Genomic DNA, 19,263 nt, shown 5'->3' with positions numbered 1-19,263 from the left:
AGCCTAAAGCCGAATAGTCACGAGAGGCGACAGGTGATATTTTGAGGGGCAGAGTAATGAAGACTGATAGTTTGTCCAGTGCACAACCAGGGAGGGGGGGTGACACTCACCGTGGAGACCAGCGCCCCCTGCAGCCCAGCGCTAGATAATACAGCATCTCACAGCGCTCAGGATGAGGAATAACTTGCTGAACACCGGGGGTCCGACCGCTGGGGGCATACAGAGATCTATCCTGAACGGAGCGGGTGCTCGGCCTCCGCTCCTATAGGTGGGGAACGGAGCAGGGGCTCGGCCTCCGCTCCTATAGGTGGGGAACGGAGCAGGGGCTCGGCCTCCGCTCCTATAGGTGGGGAACGGAGCAGGGGCTCGGCCTCCGCTCCTATAGGTGGGGAACGGAGCAGGGGCTCGGCCTCCGCTCCTATAGGTGGGGAACGGAGCAGGGGCTCGGCCTCCGCTCCTATAGGTGGGGAACGGAGCAGGGGCTCGGCCTCCGCTCCTATAGGTGGGGAACGGAGCAGGGGCTCGGCCTCCGCTCCTATAGGTGGGGAACGGAGCAGGGGCTCGGCCTCCGCTCCTATAGGTGGGGAACGGAGCAGGGGCTCGGCCTCCGCTCCGCTCCTATACATGACGAGTGGAGCGAGTGCTCTGCCTCAGCTCCGCTCCTATACATGACGAGTGGAGCGAGTGCTCTGCCTCAGCTCCGCTCCTATACATGACGAGTGGAGCGAGTGCTCTGCCTCAGCTCCGCTCCTATACATGACGAGTGGAGCGAGTGCTCTGCCTCAGCTCCGCTCCTATACATGACGAGTGGAGCGAGTGCTCTGCCTCAGCTCCGCTCCTATACATGACGAGTGGAGCGAGTGCTCTGCCTCAGCTCCGCTCCTATACATGACGAGTGGAGCGAGTGCTCTGCCTCAGCTCCGCTCCTATACATGACGAGTGGAGCGAGTGCTCTGCCTCAGCTCCGCTCCTATACATGACGAGTGGAGCGAGTGCTCTGCCTCAGCTCCGCTCCTATACATGACGAGTGGAGCGAGTGCTCTGCCTCGTGTCCTATACATGACGAGTGGAGCGAGTGCTCTGCCTCGTGTCGTATACATGACGAGTGGAGCGAGTGCTCTGCCTCGTGTCCTATACATGATGAGTGGAGCGAGTGCTCTGCCTCGTGTCCTATACATGATGAGTGGAGCGAGTGCTCTGCCTCAGCTCCTATACATGATGAGTGGAGCGAGTGCTCTGCCTCAGCTCCTATACATGATGAGTGGAGCGAGTGCTCTGCCTCGTGTCCTATACATGACGAGTGGAGCGAGTGCTCTGCCTCATGTCCTATACATGACGAGTGGAGCGAGTGCTCTGCCTCGTGTCCTATACATGACGAGTGGAGCGAGTGCTCTGCCTCGTGTCCTATACATGATGAGTGGAGCGAGTGCTCTGCCTCGTGTCCTATACATGATGAGTGGAGCGAGTGCTCTGCCTCGTGTCCTATACATGACGAGTGGAGCGAGTGCTCTGCCTCGTGTCCTATACATGATGAGTGGAGCGAGTGCTCTGCCTCAGCTCCTATACATGATGAGTGGAGCGAGTGCTCTGCCTCGTGTCCTATACATGATGAGTGGAGCGAGTGCTCTGCCTCGTGTCCTATACATGATGAGTGGAGCGAGTGCTCTGCCTCGTGTCCTTTACATGATGAGTGGAGCGAGTGCTCTGCCTCGTGTCCTATACATGATGAGTGGAGCGAGTGCTCTGCCTCGTGTCCTATACATGATGAGTGGAGCGAGTGCTCTGCCTCAGCTCCTATACATGATGAGTGGAGCGAGTGCTCTGCCTCAGCTCCGCTCCTATACATGATAAATAGAGAAGGTGCTCGGCCTCCGCTCCTATAGATCATGAATGGACCAGGTGCTCGGCCTCCGCTCCTATAGATCATGAATGGACCAGGTGCTCGGCCCCCGCTCCTATAGATCATGAGTGGAGTGGAGGCCGAGTGTCTGCACTGGCGCACCATTTAGGCCCCAATGTCAGGATTACAGGGACCCCCAGTGATCAGCTTGTTATCCCCTATACCACGGGCAGAGTATAACCTGATTTTTGGTAATAGCCCTATAAACAGGTTTTTCGGCATTCTGCTATTGATGAGCCATTCTAAGCATTGGTCATCGATAACTGACACCCCACAGTGGCCGGAGTGGTGGCCATTGCTGACACTGCAGCTCTGCTCCTATTCACTCTTATAGGCGCTGTCCTCCAGATTCAGGACAGTTGTGCATCACACAAAATGAGACTTTTGGCAGCACAATGTCGCCCAGGCATAGACTCTGGTCCTGGGTGGTAGCACATTGCTGATATTCACATGCAGGGCTCAGTGCAGGTTACAACAGCTGTGCTGAGGTGATCAGGAAGTGACCGGTCTCCATGGGAACAGGCAGCGCTGATCGGCGGTGTCCACGGCTCCCCTGGGCGCTATGTCACCAACACAACCTGTCAGAATCCCCCCAGGTGACAGCCAGCACCGGGAGCCTCCCCCTCCTCCAGGGCCTGGCCACCAATCTCCCCAGCAGCCGCCACTTCCGCTTCCTGCCCCCTCCATCCCCCGCTCTCCCGGTGCTCGGCGCTGACACAACCCCACCGCCTGCCGCCATCCCACCTCTCAGCCCGGGCTCAGCGCGCTCCTCTTTTCTTTTTTTTTTTCCTCCTCCTCGATCTCCTCCTGTCTATTTCCTCCCCCGCTTCCAATATGGCCGCTCCGGGCACAACGACTTCCGCTTCCGGTTCTTGCGCTGTGAGCAGTCAGCTTGGAGGCGCTGGTTGTTATGGTAACGGTGTACGTGTACAGGGCGGCCAGCAGAGCGGCGCGGTGACGTCACGGCTGTCCTGTCAGACTCCTGAGTGACGCCACAGCCAGTCGTATATATCAGTGCACAGCCCATAATACACAGGGCAGCAGTGAGCGGCCATCTTTATGCTGAGAGCTGCATAGTGCTTCACATTTTCTCACTTTTTATTCCCCTTCACCACATTGGGAAAAAATGTATAGTCTCCATTTTCTGTGTCCCACATACACAGTGCTGTCACAGTACAGGGATAATGCACACAGTGATGTCACAGTACAGGGATAATGCACACAGTGATGTCACAGTACAGGGATAATACACACAGTGCTGTCACAGTACAGGGGTAATACACACAGTGATGTCACAGTACAGGGATAATATACACAGTGATGTCACAGTACAGGAATAATACACACAGTGATGTCACAGTACAAGGATAATACACACAGCGATGTCACAGTACAGGGATAATACACACAGAGATGTCACAGTACAGGGATAATACACACAGTGATGTCACAGAACAGGGATAATACACACAGTGATGTCACAGTACAGGGATAATACACACAGTGATGTCACAGTACAAGGATAATACACACAGTGATGTCACAGTACAGGGATAATACACACAGAGATGTCACAGTACAGGGATAATACACACAGTGATGTCACAGAACAGGGATAATACACACAGTGATGTCACAGTACAGGGATAATACACACAGTGATGTCACAGTACAGGGATAATGCACACAGTGATGTCACAGTACAGGGATACTACACACAGTGATGTCACAGTACAGGGATAATGCACACAGTGATGTCACAGTACAGGGATAATACACACAGTGATGTCACAGTACAAGGATACTACACACAGTGATGTCACAGTACAAGGATACTACACACAGTGATGTCACAGTACAGGGATAATACACACAGTAATGTCACAGTACAGGGATAATACACACAGTGATGTCACAGTACAGGGATAATACACACAGTGATGTCACAGTACAGGATAATACACACAGTGATGTCACAGTACAGGGATACTACACACAGTGATGTCACAGTACAGGGATAATACACACAGTGATGTCACAGTACAGGGATACTACACACAGTGATGTCACAGTACAGGGATAATACACACAGTGATGTCACAGTACAGGGATAATACACACAGTGATGTCACAGTACAAGGATAATACACACAGTGATGTCACAGTACAGGGATAATACACACAGTGATGTCACAGTACAAGGATAATACACACAGTGATGTCACAGTACAGGGATAATACACACAGTGATGTCACAGTACAGGGATAATGCACACAGTGATGTCACAGTACAGGGATAATACACACAGTGATGTCACAGTACAGGGATAATACACAGTGATGCAACAGTACAGGGATAATGCACACAGTGATGTCACAGTACAGGGATAATACACACAGTGATGTCACAGTACAGGGATAATGCACACAGTGATGTCACAGTACAGGGGTAATACACACAGTGATATCACAGTACAGGGATAATACACAGTCATGCAACAGTACAGGGATAATACACACAGTGATGTCACAGTACAGGGATAATACACACAGTGATGTCACAGTACAGGGATAATACACACAGTGATGTCACAGTACAGGGATAATGCACACAGTGATATCACAGTACAGGGATAATACACAGTGATGCAACAGTACAGGGATAATACACACAGTGATGTCACAGTACAGGGATAATACACACAGTGATGTCACAGTACAGGGATAATACACACAGTGATGTCACAGTACAGGGATAATGCACACAGTGATGTCACAGTACAGGGATAATAAATACAGTGATGTCACAGTACAGGGATAATACATACAGTGATGTCACAGTACAGGGATAATACACAGTGATATCACAGTACAGGGATAATACACAGTGATGTCACAGTACAGGGATAATACACACAGTGATGTCACAGTACAGGGATAATAAATACAGTGATGTCACAGTACAGGGATAATACATACAGTGATGTCACAGTACAGGGATAATACACAGTGATATCACAGTACAGGGATAATACACAGTGATGTCACAGTACAGGGATAATGCATACAGTGATGTCACAGTACAGGGATAATACACAGTGATATCACAGTACAGGGATAATACACAGTGATGTCACAGTACCGGGATAATGCACATAGTGATGTCACAGTACAGGGGTAATACACACAGTGATGTCACAGTACAGGGATAATACACACTGTGATGTTACAGTACAGGGATAATACACACAGTGATGTCACAGTACAGGGATAATGCACACAGTGATGTCACAGTACAGGGATAATACACACACTGATGTCACAGTACAGGGATAATACACAGTGATGTCACAGTACAGGGATAATACACACAGTGATGTCACAGTACAGGGATAATACACACACTGATGTCAAAGTACAGGGATAATACACAGTGATGTCACAGTACAGGGATAATACACACAGTGATGTCACAGTACAGGGATAATACACACACTGATGTCACAGTACAGGGATAATACACAGTGATGTCACAGTACAGGGATAATACACACAGTGATGTCACAGTACAGGGATAATACACACAGTGATGTCACAGTACAGGGATAATACACACAGTGATGTCACAGTACAGGGATAATACACACAGTGATGTCACAGTACAGGGATAATACACACAGTGATGTCACAGTACAGGGATAATACACACAGCGATGTCACAGTACAGGGATAATACACACAGTGATGTCACAGAAAAGGGATAATACACACAGTGATGTCACAGTACAGGGATAATGCACACAGTGATGTCACAGTACAGGGATAATACACACAGTGATGTCACAGTACAGGGATAATGCACACAGTGATGTCACAGTACAGGGGTAATACACACAGTGATATCACAGTACAGGGATAATACACAGTGATGCAACAGTACAGGGATAATACACACAGTGATGTCATAGTACAGGGATAATACACACAGTGATGTCACAGTACAGGGATAATACACACAGTGATGTCACAGTACAGGGATAATGCATACAGTGATGTCACAGTACAGGGATAATAAATACAGTGATGTCACAGTACAGGGATAATACATACAGTGATGTCACAGTACAGGGATAATACACAGTGATGTCACAGTACAGGGATAATACACACAGTGATGTCACAGTACAGGGATAATACACAGTGATATCACAGTACAGGGATAATACACAGTGATGTCACGGTACAGAGATAATGCATACAGTGATGTCACAGTACAGGGATAATACACAGTGATATCACAGTACAGGGATAATACACAGTGATGTTACAGTACAAGGATAATACACACAGTGATGTCACAGTACAGGGATAATGCACACAGTGATGTCACAGTACAGGGATAATACACACACTGATGTCACAGTACAGGGATAATACACAGTGATGTCACAGTACAGGGATAATACACACACTGATGTCACAGTACAGGGATAATACACAGTGATGTCACAGTACAGGGATAATACACACAGTGATGTCACAGTACAGGGATAATACACACACTGATGTCACAGTACAGGGATAATACACAGTGATGTCACAGTACAGGGATAATACACACAGTGATGTCACAGTACAGGGATAATACACACAGTGATGTCACAGTACAGGGATAATACACACAGTGATGTCACAGTACAGGGATAATACACACAGCGATGTCACAGTACAGGGATAATACACACACTGATGTCACAGTACAGGGATAATACACAGTGATGTCACAGTACAGGGATAATACACACAGTGATGTCACAGAAAAGGGATAATACACACAGTGATGTCACAGTACAGGGCTAATACACACAGTGATGTCACAGTACAGGGATAATACACACAGTGATGTCACAGTACAGGGATAATACACACAGTGATGTCACAGTACAGGGATAATACACACAGTGATGTCACAGTACAGGGATAATACACACAGTGATGTCACAGTACAGGGATAATACACACACTGATGTCACAGTACAGGGATAATACACACACTGATGTCACAGTACAGGGATAATACACACAGTGATGTCACAGTACAGGGATAATGCACACAGTGATATCACAGTACAGGGATAATACACACAGTGATGTCACAGTACAGGGATAATACACACAGTGATGTCACAGTACAGGGATAATACACACAGTGATATCACAGTACAGGGATAATACACACAGTGATGTCACAGTACAGGGATAATACACACAGTGATGTCACAGTACAGGGATAATACACACAGCGATGTCACAGTACAGGGATAATACACACAGTGATGTCACAGTACAGGGATAATACACAGTGATAATCGTAACTAGTGATGAGCGGGCACTACCATGCTCGGTACTCAAAACAAGCAGGTTGGATGCTTAACTCACTGCAAAGCATAACGGAAGTGAATGGGAAACTTGAGCATTTTTACTGAAGATCTCTTGAAAAGATGCTGGAGTTCCCCATTGACTACCATTATACTTGGTACACGAGTTGAGAATGTACGACCTGCTCATTTCGAGTATCAAGCTCTCGATCCTGGTAGTGCTCGCTCATCACTACTCATTTCTGTAACGTCACAGCATTTCAGAAACATCCTCTCTTTCACCAGCAGATGGCACTTCTGTCATTTCTTTTTTTTTTTCCAATTTAAGATTTTATTAATTTTCCAGGAAATACAAAATTAGAACATACATCCATACTATTGCAAATGAAACAGATCAGAAGTTAATGCTAAACCAAGCCTTCGCCGGCTTCGCAACATTCTATGGATGGTATAAATGGAACATAGCTAATCACTTAAAAAAAAAAAAAACAATAAAACGATAAATCAAGGAGAAGATATTCAAACAAGAGGAAGTCACAGAGTCTAGAGAAATAGGGGTAGTGCAGAGAAGGGAGAGAATAGAAAGCAGAGTGAGGCGACCGGGACTGATGCAATGTCCGTTGAGCTGAAAATTTGTCAAAAGTGCGGTGTGAACTATCTGGAAAAGAAAAGGCCAGAGTGTCCCCCGTCCGGAGGTTAAAGTAGTTCAAGAAGTGTTTTACTAGACAAGAAGGAGTCCCATTGGAACCACTTGGAGGCCGTTTCCACCGTCCGCCCTCGAGATTGGGCCATCACCATTTCCATGCGGTGAATAACATTTACCTCTGTTATCCACTCATCTACCGTCGGGGGGTTAGGATCTTTCCACCGCCGAGGAATCACGGTCTTGGCGGCCTGGAGAAGGTGGCCTAGGATCGATTTCCTAAAAACCTTTTCTGATACGTCAAAGATATACAGCAAAACTGCCTCCGGGCGACTGGGGACCACAATTCCTGTGGCCCCCCGTATGGCTGCCAGTACCTTGCTCCAAAAGACCGACAGGCTCGGGCAGTGCCACCAGATGTGGGACATGGTGCCTCCCGAGGCTCCACATCGCCAGCAAGAGTCAGGTATTTCGGGGCACCACGCGTGTAGAGACGCCGGAACCCTGTACCACCTGGAAAGTATTTTATAGCTAGTTTCCTGCATCCTAGTGGCAATCACGGACCTGTGGGTCAGGCGATAACAACGTTCCCATTGGCTCCCGGAAATCGGTTGGTTGAGCTCTAACTCCCAAGCTTTACAGAAGCGAGGAGGCGACGCCTCTACTGTACTCGTCAGAAGCTTGTACACCCTTGATATAGCATGGCGCGTATTAGAGGAACCAGTGCATAGATTTTCAAAAGGGGTTTGGGGTGAGGGGTGAGTCTTGATAGTATCTTGGGAAGTCAAGAAGTGCTTGAGTTGGGCATATTCAAAATGAAAACGTAGTTTAAAATTACAACTCTCTACTATCTCCTGAAGTGGGATAATGGACCCCCTCGGAATCACTCGATTTAGCCTCAAGGGGTTCAATTTCGTGCTTCCTAGAAAATTGTTGGATGATGCCCCCGGCAGAAACTCCGGGTTGTCCGTCAGTGGCATAAGGGGCCCTCTAGGTTGGATCAGGAGATTACGTGACGGCCCAGAGTGCACCGTTTTCAGAGTCTGCTTGGTGCTATAAGACATCTCAATCTTATGTTTGGTGAGGAGTGGCCAGGTCCACGGCAGGGTCGGAATTGATAAGGGGCATATTTCTTGTGCCAGGCTAACCCACAGTTTAGAGCTAGAATTATGTAGAAGATCCAAAACCCTGGCATGAGCTGCCGCCAGGTAGTATCGCCTACAATCGGGCAGCCCCGTTCCTCCTGCACCTTTGGTCCTAGTCAAGACGCCACTTCCAATACGAGGGCGTCTTCCAGACCAGACAAATCTACCGAACATGCGCTGTATCTTGGCCCAATAGGTTGCCGGTACATAGACCGGGGCCGTCTGCAGCAAATATAGCAATCTCGGGAGGGCCGTCATCCTGAGTGCACTGATCCTGCCAAACCATGAAAGAGTGCCCCCATGCCACCGAGTCAGATCCCCCTCGAGCCGTGACAGAAAACTCTGGTAGTTTAATTGAAAGAGTCTGGATAGGTCAGATGGAATCTTGATGCCTAAATATCCGATGCTACCATGGGGTGGCCATCTAAAGGGGAAGTTTGGTTTTATAACATTTACAGTCGATTGGGGCAAGGAGATATTTAGGGCCTCTGATTTATCAAAATTAATTTTAAAATTGGACCACCTACTAAACCGGTTTAGTTCCAACATTAAGGACGGGAGGGATGTGGTGGGGCTACTTAAATATACCAGAAGATCGTCGGCGAAAGCAGCGCATTTATGCTCCCGATTGGCAATCCTAATTCCCCGTATGTCTGGGTTAGCCCGGATGGCTGACAACAAGTGTTCCATGACTAATACATATAGTAACGGTGACAAGGGGCAACCCTGTCGTGTCCCGTTTCGGATGGAGAAGGGTTTCGTCAGAGTGCCATTAATCCTAAGGAGAGCAGTCGGGGAGTGATATAACGCCATAATTTTAGACGAGAAAACTGGCCCCAGGCCTATATGGTCTAGGGTCTGTGATAACGACTGCCAGGAGACTCTGTCGAAAGCCTTCTCAGCATCCAAAGACAGTAACATCATGGGCAGCTTTTTATTGTGTGCATGTTGGATTAAATCCAGGGTTTTTATGGTATTGTCCCATGCCTCTCTACCTGGGACAAATCCAACCTGATCAAGGTGGATCAAGTTAGGGAGCAAGGGGCTAAGTCTGTTTGCCAAAAGCTTGGCATAAATTTTTAAATCTACGTTAAGTAGTGATATTGGTCTATAACTGCTACATGTCATGGGATCTTTTCCGGGCTTTTGAATTAGGGAAATATGAGCTGTGGTGGAGTGGGGCGGAAAGGGGACTGAATCCGAGATTGAATTGAAGGAAAGGAGCATTAGAGGCGCTAATTGTTCCGAGAAGGATTTATAAAATTTGGCGGGGAACCCGTCAGGGCCAGGACACTTATTGCCCGGGGTATCGCGAATCACTGCCAATAAATCTTCCAGTAAAAATGGACTTTCCAGGTTGTCTATTATAGAACTGTCGGGACATCTAAAAGGTGAGGGCATTGAGGGATTTACTTCACTCGGTCTATGGGGCTCGACAGGTAGATTATACAACTTGGAATAATAGTCATGAAAGGTATTTGAGATGTCTGGGGTGGCGTAAAGTAATTCGTCGCGTGAGTTCTTGATGCAGGGAATGAGGGTGTGAGCTCTGCCCTCCCTCAACGCGTTTGCTAACAACCTGCCGGGTTTATCCCCAAACTCATAAAACTTCCCCTTCCCTATCTGTATCAAATGCTGATATGAGGAATCAAGCAGTTTCTTAACCTCGAATCTAGCCTGTAGGAGTGCCCGTAAGTTCGTGGCCGATAAAGCTTGCTTGTGGATGAGCTCCAGCTCAGATACCCTATGGAGAGCTTTTACTATGTCTTGGGCTTTCTCTTTCTTGATTCGAGACCCATGCTTAATAAAAATGCCACGTAGGACACATTTCAGTGCCTCCCACTTATACGTGGGGGCTGTGTCATCTACTGAGTGGTCCTCCATGAATCTTGCAATGGAGGTCTGGATATCCGAAACGCAAAGCTCATCCAGTAGCAATGACTCGTTCAGACGCCACGACCCCCTAGGAGCCGTAAGGGAGGGGATCTCAATCGTGCAATATACCGGCGCATGGTCTGACCATAATATATTATCCATTCTCGTGTGTTGGACCCAAGGGAGCGCGCTATGCTGTACCAGTATGTAATCAAGACGGCTATAAGAATCCTGGGTGTGGGAATAGAAACTGTAGTCTCTGTCCGATGGGTGTTGTATTCTCCAGGTGTCGAACAGCTGCATGCGTAGTAAAGCTTTTTTAATTCGTTTGATAGTGGTGTATGCAATACTGGATTTCCCTTTTGAGTTGTCTAAAGTAGGGTCCAGGGTGATATTAAGGTCCCCACATAAAATCACCGTACCTTGTATCAGGGGGATCGCGATACTGATCAGGCGGGAAATAAAACTATCCTGTTTTTGATTTGGGGCGTACGCGTTAATTATCGTGAAGATGTGGGTCCCCACCCTCAGGGAGAGAATAATGTATCTGCCAAGACTATCTGTCGTGCACTTTATGATTTGATGTGGGAGGGATTTATGGATGGCTATTGCCACACCTTTTGAGCGGGAGTCAGGGTTATCCGAGGATACCCATGTCCGGTAATATTTATTTTTAAGAATAGGGGCATGTCCTTGTTTAAAGTGTGTCTCCTGTAAACACGCTATTCTCACCTTCTGTTTATGAAGATGATACAATATCTGTGTCCTTTTCTCCGGAACATTGAGGCCCCTGGCATTGAAAGAAGCGATGGTTAAGTCCGCCATCTATAAGAGAATAAGTCATTAGAGATATTTAAAAAAGAGAATCGGACACATTCAGCCCGGCCGCCGAAGATATGGAGAAGGGGAGACTTGAGGAAAGTAAGAGGTAGTGGGAAAAAAAGGAAGGAAGAGAAAAAAACAAGAAGAACAACAGGCAAAAAAAGCCTATCATAGTTAACTGAATCCGAACAAACGTTCCTAGGGAACATATCCGCCTCATCTAGGCAGGACAGAGGATCCCAACCTATTTGGGGAAAAAGGAAGTCCGACATATCCGAGCAGAGCTCCATATATACTAAGAAAGAAAAAACATTATGGATAACCATAGACACCGGTAAAGGAAATAAATTCTTATGAGATACGGGCTATGAATAGACTGGAGGGTATCATGTGGAAGCCACGTGAGCCTCATTACTGTAAGAGGTATAAGTCATACAGGTGTTGTCAGCCTTTGGTTTCCTCGGGATCAGCTAACGCGGGCGGCCCGCCCTGCGACCCCGTTCTCCTCTCGGAGGCAACCCCCTGCTGGACTCAGTAGGTGGAGGTGGTCTAGAGGAGGTAGGCCGTCCCCTGGGCACCCACGGCTGGAGTAGTGTAGTCGGCCAGGCTGCAATAGACATTGCAGGCAGATTCAGACTCTTGATAAAAGCCGGGAGGTCCTCTGGAGAACGCAGGGTCATCCATCGAGAGTCCTTCTGTACCGATAGGGAAAACGGAAATCCCCACCGGAATGGCAGACCTCTCTCTTTCAAGACATCAAGGAGGGGTTTAAGAGTCGCACGTTGGGCCAGAGTGTGTCGTGAGAGGTCAGGCATTATGCGAAAGGTAGAGCCATTGTATGATAAGTTCTGTTTTCTCCTGGCTGCCTGTAGAATGGCCTCTTTTACAGCAAAAAAGTGTACTCTGCATACGATATCTCTTGGGCGGGAGTCATCCGGATCCGGAGGGCGTAGAGCTCTATGGGCTCTATCAAGTTCAAGGGGAGCTCCTGGTGGCCTCTTTAACAAATTGTTGAAGATGGAACGAAGAGCAGCAGGGATATCAGGGGTGGCAATAGATTCCGGAAGACCTCTAATCCGCAAATTGTTTCGTCTGTTTCTGTTCTCTAGGTCATCCACATGCTGCTGAAGGGCAAATAGTTGCTTAGATTGGTTTTCAGCAGTTTCTTGGATAGATCGGATAGATACCTGAGAATCAGATTGTTGCTCTGTCAGGGTATCTACCCTGTGAGTAAGTGAAGAGAGATCTTGTCGCAGCTGAATAAATTCTTGTTTGCACTCCGCCACTACTTGATTAGCCAGAGCTGCAATGTCACTCTTGGTGGGGATTGCTTGTAACAGGGACCGTAGGTCTGCCAGAGATGCCGGGCGCTCGTCGCCCATTGAGGTGGCCGCGTGAAACATATTTGGGTATGCGTAAAAAGAGTCCTGAAGGGCCGGTCCATATGTCAGCGTCTGCGTGTTCTGGGGATTTTTGATGCCGTCCCATACTTGTGGTGCAGATGTGAAATGTATTGGGGGTGCCCCCAGTATTCTGGGTCCCCCTTTCACAGGGATTAATGGGCCCCCATCTAGGTCCCTGACGGTGGCTGTCGGACTCTCAGCCCAAGAGGACCCAGTGGACCAGGTATCTGGTGAATGCGCCTCTCTCTGAGGTGTCCCCCAGGGCTCATTGGTAGCCATCTGAGATGTAGGTGGCCCTCCTCCATTGCCTGCTCCCCCTGAGGATTGTGTAGCTCTTGGTGGATGACTGGGGGTGTTGTTCCCCCCACTAGAGTGCACTCCGCTCCCCAGGTCTAACTGTGGGCCCTGTACCTGATTCCTGTAGTACAGCCGGCCCGCAGGGTTTACTGCTGCTCCCTCCTCACCTCTGGTCCCTGCGCTTGCTTGTGTGGACACGAGCGGTGGTGTCAGAGCTGCAGCTTCTCCCTGTGGCGTCTGCTTCTTCAGTGCTCGGGCTCGCAGCGGTGAGTCATCTCCTAGGCCCGAGCACCCATGCGTCCCGCTCCCGCACGCCGCACTCCCGGCTTCACGATGTACGGCTGCAGGCATGTCGCCGGAGCTGCCCGGACGCAGCGGAGGCACAACGGAGGGTGATGCAGGTAGGGTCACTGCCGCGGGAAACCTGTCCTCCAGCTCTAGGCTGCCTGCTAGCGTCCCAGGATCGCGGCCGCCATCTTGGAATGGCGCCGCTGGAGGTAATGCCGTCTCAGTTGCGGGGGGTACATCGGCTCCTGCCGCTGCCGTTGGACTATCGGAGGGTCCTCCCGGGCCACGGGGGATCTCCATCTCCTCACCCCTTCTTTGGGTCCCCTGGATTGCTGCCCTCATTGGCGTTGTGGCAGGGCTTCTTTCAGGCCCTGTAGGCCGCAGCTCTTTCTGTGGCAGTGAGCCGGTCTCAGGCTCCCGGGAGCGTGTTAAATAGGCCCCGATGGTGCCCTGGGGTGCAGGAGGCTTCCCCGAGGTGCTGGGCTTACCGGGCTTGTTCTTTTTTACTGCAGATTTGCCCATTGTGGCTAATAAACCGGTTCTATGGGGGATTATTTAGAGGAGCTCTAGCAAGTAGCGTCCTCACTCAGCCATGTCCGGCTCCGCCCCCCCACTTCTGTCATTTCAATTGAGTCGAAAGCCGTTTACAAAAGGAAAAAAAAATGCATTAATTATGTAGTGAGAATATGATACCAGGGTATTCTGGGGTATGTCGTACATTTCACATCCTTATGCATGTTAGATGACATTAGATGACCCTCCTCATATGAGGCAGCATAAACATGGTGGATTCAGTGCAAAAGGGAGAAATGTGCGCTGATCGCGGCACACTGCCAGCAGCAGACCGCGGGCGGTAACATTATGACCGCTAGGACGTAATATTACTGCCCGCGGTCATTAAGGGGTTAACTGCTTTCAGAGCAAATTTTTTATTTCGCTTGGACAACCCCTTTAATATCGAGCAGGAAAAAAAATACATAAAACAGAATCTTCGAGTGATTCAACCAAAGTAACTGCAAGCGTTCAGATTTGCAGTAACACAAAGAAATACTATTACGAAATAAAAATTGAGAGTGGGTTCTTGAAAAAAAAGATTATGATTTTTTTCACCACTTAAATTAACCATACACTTGAGAAACTACAAGTACATCTCAATAATTTAGAATATCATCAAAAAATTAATTTATTTCAGTAATTCAATGCAAAAAGGGAAACACATCTATTATATAAAGCTGAATGTGTGTGTGTGTGTGTGTGTGTGTGTGTGTGTGTGTGTGTGTGTGTGTGTGTGTGTGTGTGTGTGTGTGTGTGTGTGTGTGTCCGGGATTGGCATCTGCACTGTGTGTATGTCCGGGATTGGCATCTGCACCGTCGCAGCTACAGCCACAAAATTTTGCACACTCGCACGTCTGGACCCCGAGAGCGACATCAGCTATGTTGTGAGGCGAAATTTTAACCCTGCACGTTCCAATTTACCAATCAATTTTTGCCCCTATCTACATAATGGGGGAAAAAGTGAAACGAAAAGTGTATCCGCACCGTCGCATTTACAATCACGAAATTTTTGCACAGGCACCTCATGTGACCCAGGGAACGTTGTAGACTATGTTTTGACAGGAAAATGTAACCCCGCGCTTTACAGTTACTCTCCAAAAAACATGCCTCCATTAAAGTAAATGGAGCCTGGAACTACAGGTTATTAGTAGGAGCTGTGATTGGTTGCTATAAGAGTAAAAGACATTCATAGTATAAGAAGCTTATATGTGAGCTAATAAGATGTCGGTGGGGAGACGGATAGAGAGAGACAGACAAAGAGACAGACAAAGAGACAGACAGAGAGACAGACAGAGAGACAGACAGGGAAAGAGACAGAGAGATAGAGACAGACAGGGAAAGAGAGACAGAGACAGATGGTGAAAGAGAAAGACAGAGACAGACGGTGAAAGAGACAGACAGAGACAGACGGGGAAAGAGACAGACAGAGAGAGACCTGGAAAGAGACAAACATGGAAAGAGACAGACAGAGACAGACCTGGAAAGAGACAGACCTGGAAAGAGACAGATGGGGAAAGAGACAGATGGGGAAAGAGACAGATGGGGAAAGAGACAGACAGACATGCAGACAGGGACAGAGACAGGCAGACAGGGAAGGAGGAGACAGTCAGAGATACAGACAAAGATAGATGGGGAAAGACAAAGACCTTGATAGAGACAGACGGGGAAAGAGACAGAGAAATAGAGACAGACAAGGAAAGAGACAGACAGAGACAGGCAGACAGGGAAAGAGACAGACAGGAAAAGACACAGACAAAGAGACAGGGAAACAGACGGGGAAAGAGACAGACCTGGGAAAGAGACAGATGGGGAAAGAAACAGAGATATAGAGACAGACAAAAAAAGAGACAGACAGATGGGGAAAGAGACAGACGGGAAAGAGGCAGACGGGGAAAGAGACAGACGGGGAAAGAGACAGACGGTGAAAGAGACAGACGGGGAAAGAGGCAGACGGGGAAAGAGGCAGACGGGGAAAGAGGCAGACGGGGAAAGAGGCAGATGGGGAAAGAGACAGACGGAGCACATTACTTGGCCAATTTAGTTAAATCTGTGTGGAATATCTGTGGTGTTGAAATATATGTTGTGAAATGCTTCCATTAGCTTAGTTTTAGCCTTTTAATAATTACATTGCTATCTATTTGTTTTGTGGATTTTGTGTGCAGAATAAATTTTTGTTAATATATTCTATTTTGTTAACAACAGTTATTAACCTGGGTAGTACAGCCAATATCATATAAAGTCATTACACACAGAGGGATCTATTTCAAGTGTTTATTTCTGTCAATATTGATGATTATGGCTTACAGCCAATAAAAACTCAAAAGTCATTATCTCAGAATATTAGAATAACTGCCACAAAACACCTGCAAGGGCTTCTTAAGCATTTAAAATGGTCCTTTAGTCTGGTTCAGTAAGCTACACATACATCATGGGGCAGACTACTGACTTGACAGATGTCCAGAGGGCAGTCATTGACACACTCCACAAGGAGGGTAAGCCACAAAAGGTCATTGCTAAAGAAGCTGGCTGTTCACAGAGTGCGGTAATCAAGCATATTAATGGAAAGTTGAGTGTAAGGAAAAAGTGTGGTAGAAAAAGGTGCACAAGCAACATGGATAACCGCAGCCTTGATAAGACTGTTAAAAACAGGCCATTTATAAATTTGGGGGAGATTCTCAAAGAATGGACTGCTGCTGGAGTCAGTGCTTCAAGAGCCACCACACACAGACGTATTCAGGACATGGGCTACATGTGTCACATTCCTTGTGTCAAGCCACTCATGACCAATAGACCAATAGACAATGCCAGAAGCGTCTTACCTGGGCCAAGGAGAAGAACTGGACTGTTCTCAGTGTCCAAGGTGTTGTATTCAGCTAAAAGTAAATTTTGAATTTCATTTGGAAATCGCGGTCCCAGAGTCTGGAGGAAGAGTGGAGAGGCCACAAGCCAAGCTGCTGAGGTCTAGTGTGAAGTCTCCACAATCAGTGATGGTTTGGGGAGCCATGTCATCTGCTGGTGTAGCTCCACTGTGTTTTATCAAGACCAAAGTCAGCGCAGCCGTCTACCAGGAAATGTTACAGCACTTCATGCTTCCCTCTGCCGACAAGCTTTTTGGAGATGTTAATTTCATTTTCCAGCAGGACTTGGCACCTGTCCACACTGCCAAAAGTACCAATACCTGGTTTACTAACCATAGTATCACTGTGCTTGATTGGCCAGCAAACTCACCTGACCTAAACCCCATAGAGAATCTATAGGGTATTGTCAAGAGGAAGATGAGACACCAGACCCAACAATGCAGACGAGCTGAAGGCATCTATCAAAGCAACCTGGGCTTCCATAACACCTCAGCAGTTCCACAGGCTGATCGCCTCCATGCCGCATTGATGCAGTAATTTATACAAACGGAGCCTCGACCAAGTATTGAGGCATTTACTGTACAGACTTTTCAGTAGGCGCCAACATTTCTGAATGTAAAATCATTTTAAGTTGGTCTTATATAATATTCTAATTTCCTGAGATAATGACTTTTGGGTTTTCATTGTCTGTAAGCCATAATCATCAACATTAACATAAATAAACACATGAAATAGATCTCTCTGTGTGTAATGACTCTATATAATATATAGGAATAGATCCCTCTGTGTGCAATGGCTCTATATAATATATAGGAATAGATCCCTCTGTGTGTAATGACTAGACTATATAATATATAGAAATAGATCCCTCTGTGTGTAATGACTCTATATAATATATAGGAATAGATCCCTCTGTGTGTAATGACTCTATATAATATATAGGAATAGATCCCTCTGTGTGTAATGACTCTATATAATATACTAGAAGGTGGCCTGATTCTAACGCATCGGGTATTCTAGAATTTACGTATTGTGTAGTTAATGTATGATTTTTGTTATATATATAGATGTTGTTGTCTGTAGTTGCCAGTGTTTGTGTAGGGCGCTGTAAATGTTCTGGGTGTTGTCTGGGTGTGGGGGTGTGTGAGAGCGGTGTTGTTTGTGTGTTGCGATGTGTGTCTGCGGCGTTGTGTGTATGTGGTGCTGTGTGTGTTGCGCGGTTTGTGTGGGTGTGGCTGTGGGATGAGTGTGTGTGTTTTGGGGGCAGGTATGTTTTGTGCAGTGTGTGTGTTGCGCGGTGTGTGCGTATATTTGTGTATGCCTCGGTGTTTGTGTGTTGGGTGTTGTATGTGTGTGGCATTGTCTGTGTGTGTGGGTGTCTGTGTAGGGCGGTGTTTGTGGTTCCCAGTGTGTGTGGTGTGTTGTGCTGTGCGTGTGTGGCGGTGTGTGTGTGTTTTGGGGGAAGGTGTGCACCCCCATCGTGCTCCATCCCCCATGCTGCGCACCCCCCATCGTGCTCCATCCCCCATGCTGCGCACCCCCCATCGTGCTCCATCCCCCATGTTGCGCACCCCCATCGTGCTCCATCCCCCATGCTGTGCACCCCATTGTGCTCCATCCTCCATGCTGCACACCCCCATCATGCTGCATCCCCCATGCTGCACACCCCTATCGTGCTTCATCCCCTCATGCTGCGCACCCCCATCATGCTTCATCCCCCCATGCTGCGCACCCCCATCGTGCTTCATCCCCCCATGCTGCACACCCCCCATCGTGCTCCATACCCCATGCTGCGCACCCTTTAGAGAGGAGTATAATAGGAGGACTATAATAGGAGGAGTATAATAGGAGGAGTAGTCCTGGGGAGAAAAGAGTATAATAGGAGGAGTAGTCCTGCGGGAGAGGAGTATAATAGGAGGAGTAGTCCTTGGGGGAGAGGAGTCTAATAGGTGGAGTAGTCCTGGGGGGAGGTGTCTAATAGGTGGAGTAGTCCTGGGGGGAGGTGTATAGGTGCCCAATGTGTGCGGGGGGGAGGTGTATAGGTGCCCAATGTGTGCGGGGGGCAGGGCCGAGCGGCCAACATGTATCATGTGTGGGGG

General features: G+C 47.9%; 1 protein-coding gene across 1 annotated transcript in view; it reads right to left on the bottom strand.

The window, feature by feature from the left end:
- UBE2J2 (ubiquitin conjugating enzyme E2 J2) overlaps positions 1-2,755 on the bottom strand; it is a 36,958-nt gene extending 34,203 nt beyond the window's left edge. The window contains exon 1 of the mRNA XM_075329282.1: positions 2,645-2,755. The gene's annotated coding sequence lies outside the window, so the exon portion shown is untranslated. The remainder of the gene's footprint in view (positions 1-2,644) is intronic.
- Positions 2,756-19,263: the final 16,508 nt, after the last annotated feature.

The sequence above is a fragment of the Anomaloglossus baeobatrachus genome, chromosome 11 (assembly GCF_048569485.1).
Source record: "Anomaloglossus baeobatrachus isolate aAnoBae1 chromosome 11, aAnoBae1.hap1, whole genome shotgun sequence".
NCBI classification, from domain to species: domain Eukaryota; kingdom Metazoa; phylum Chordata; class Amphibia; order Anura; family Aromobatidae; genus Anomaloglossus; species Anomaloglossus baeobatrachus.
Note: the sequence above shows the minus strand (reverse complement) of the source record. Positions and strands in the feature narration are given on the sequence as shown.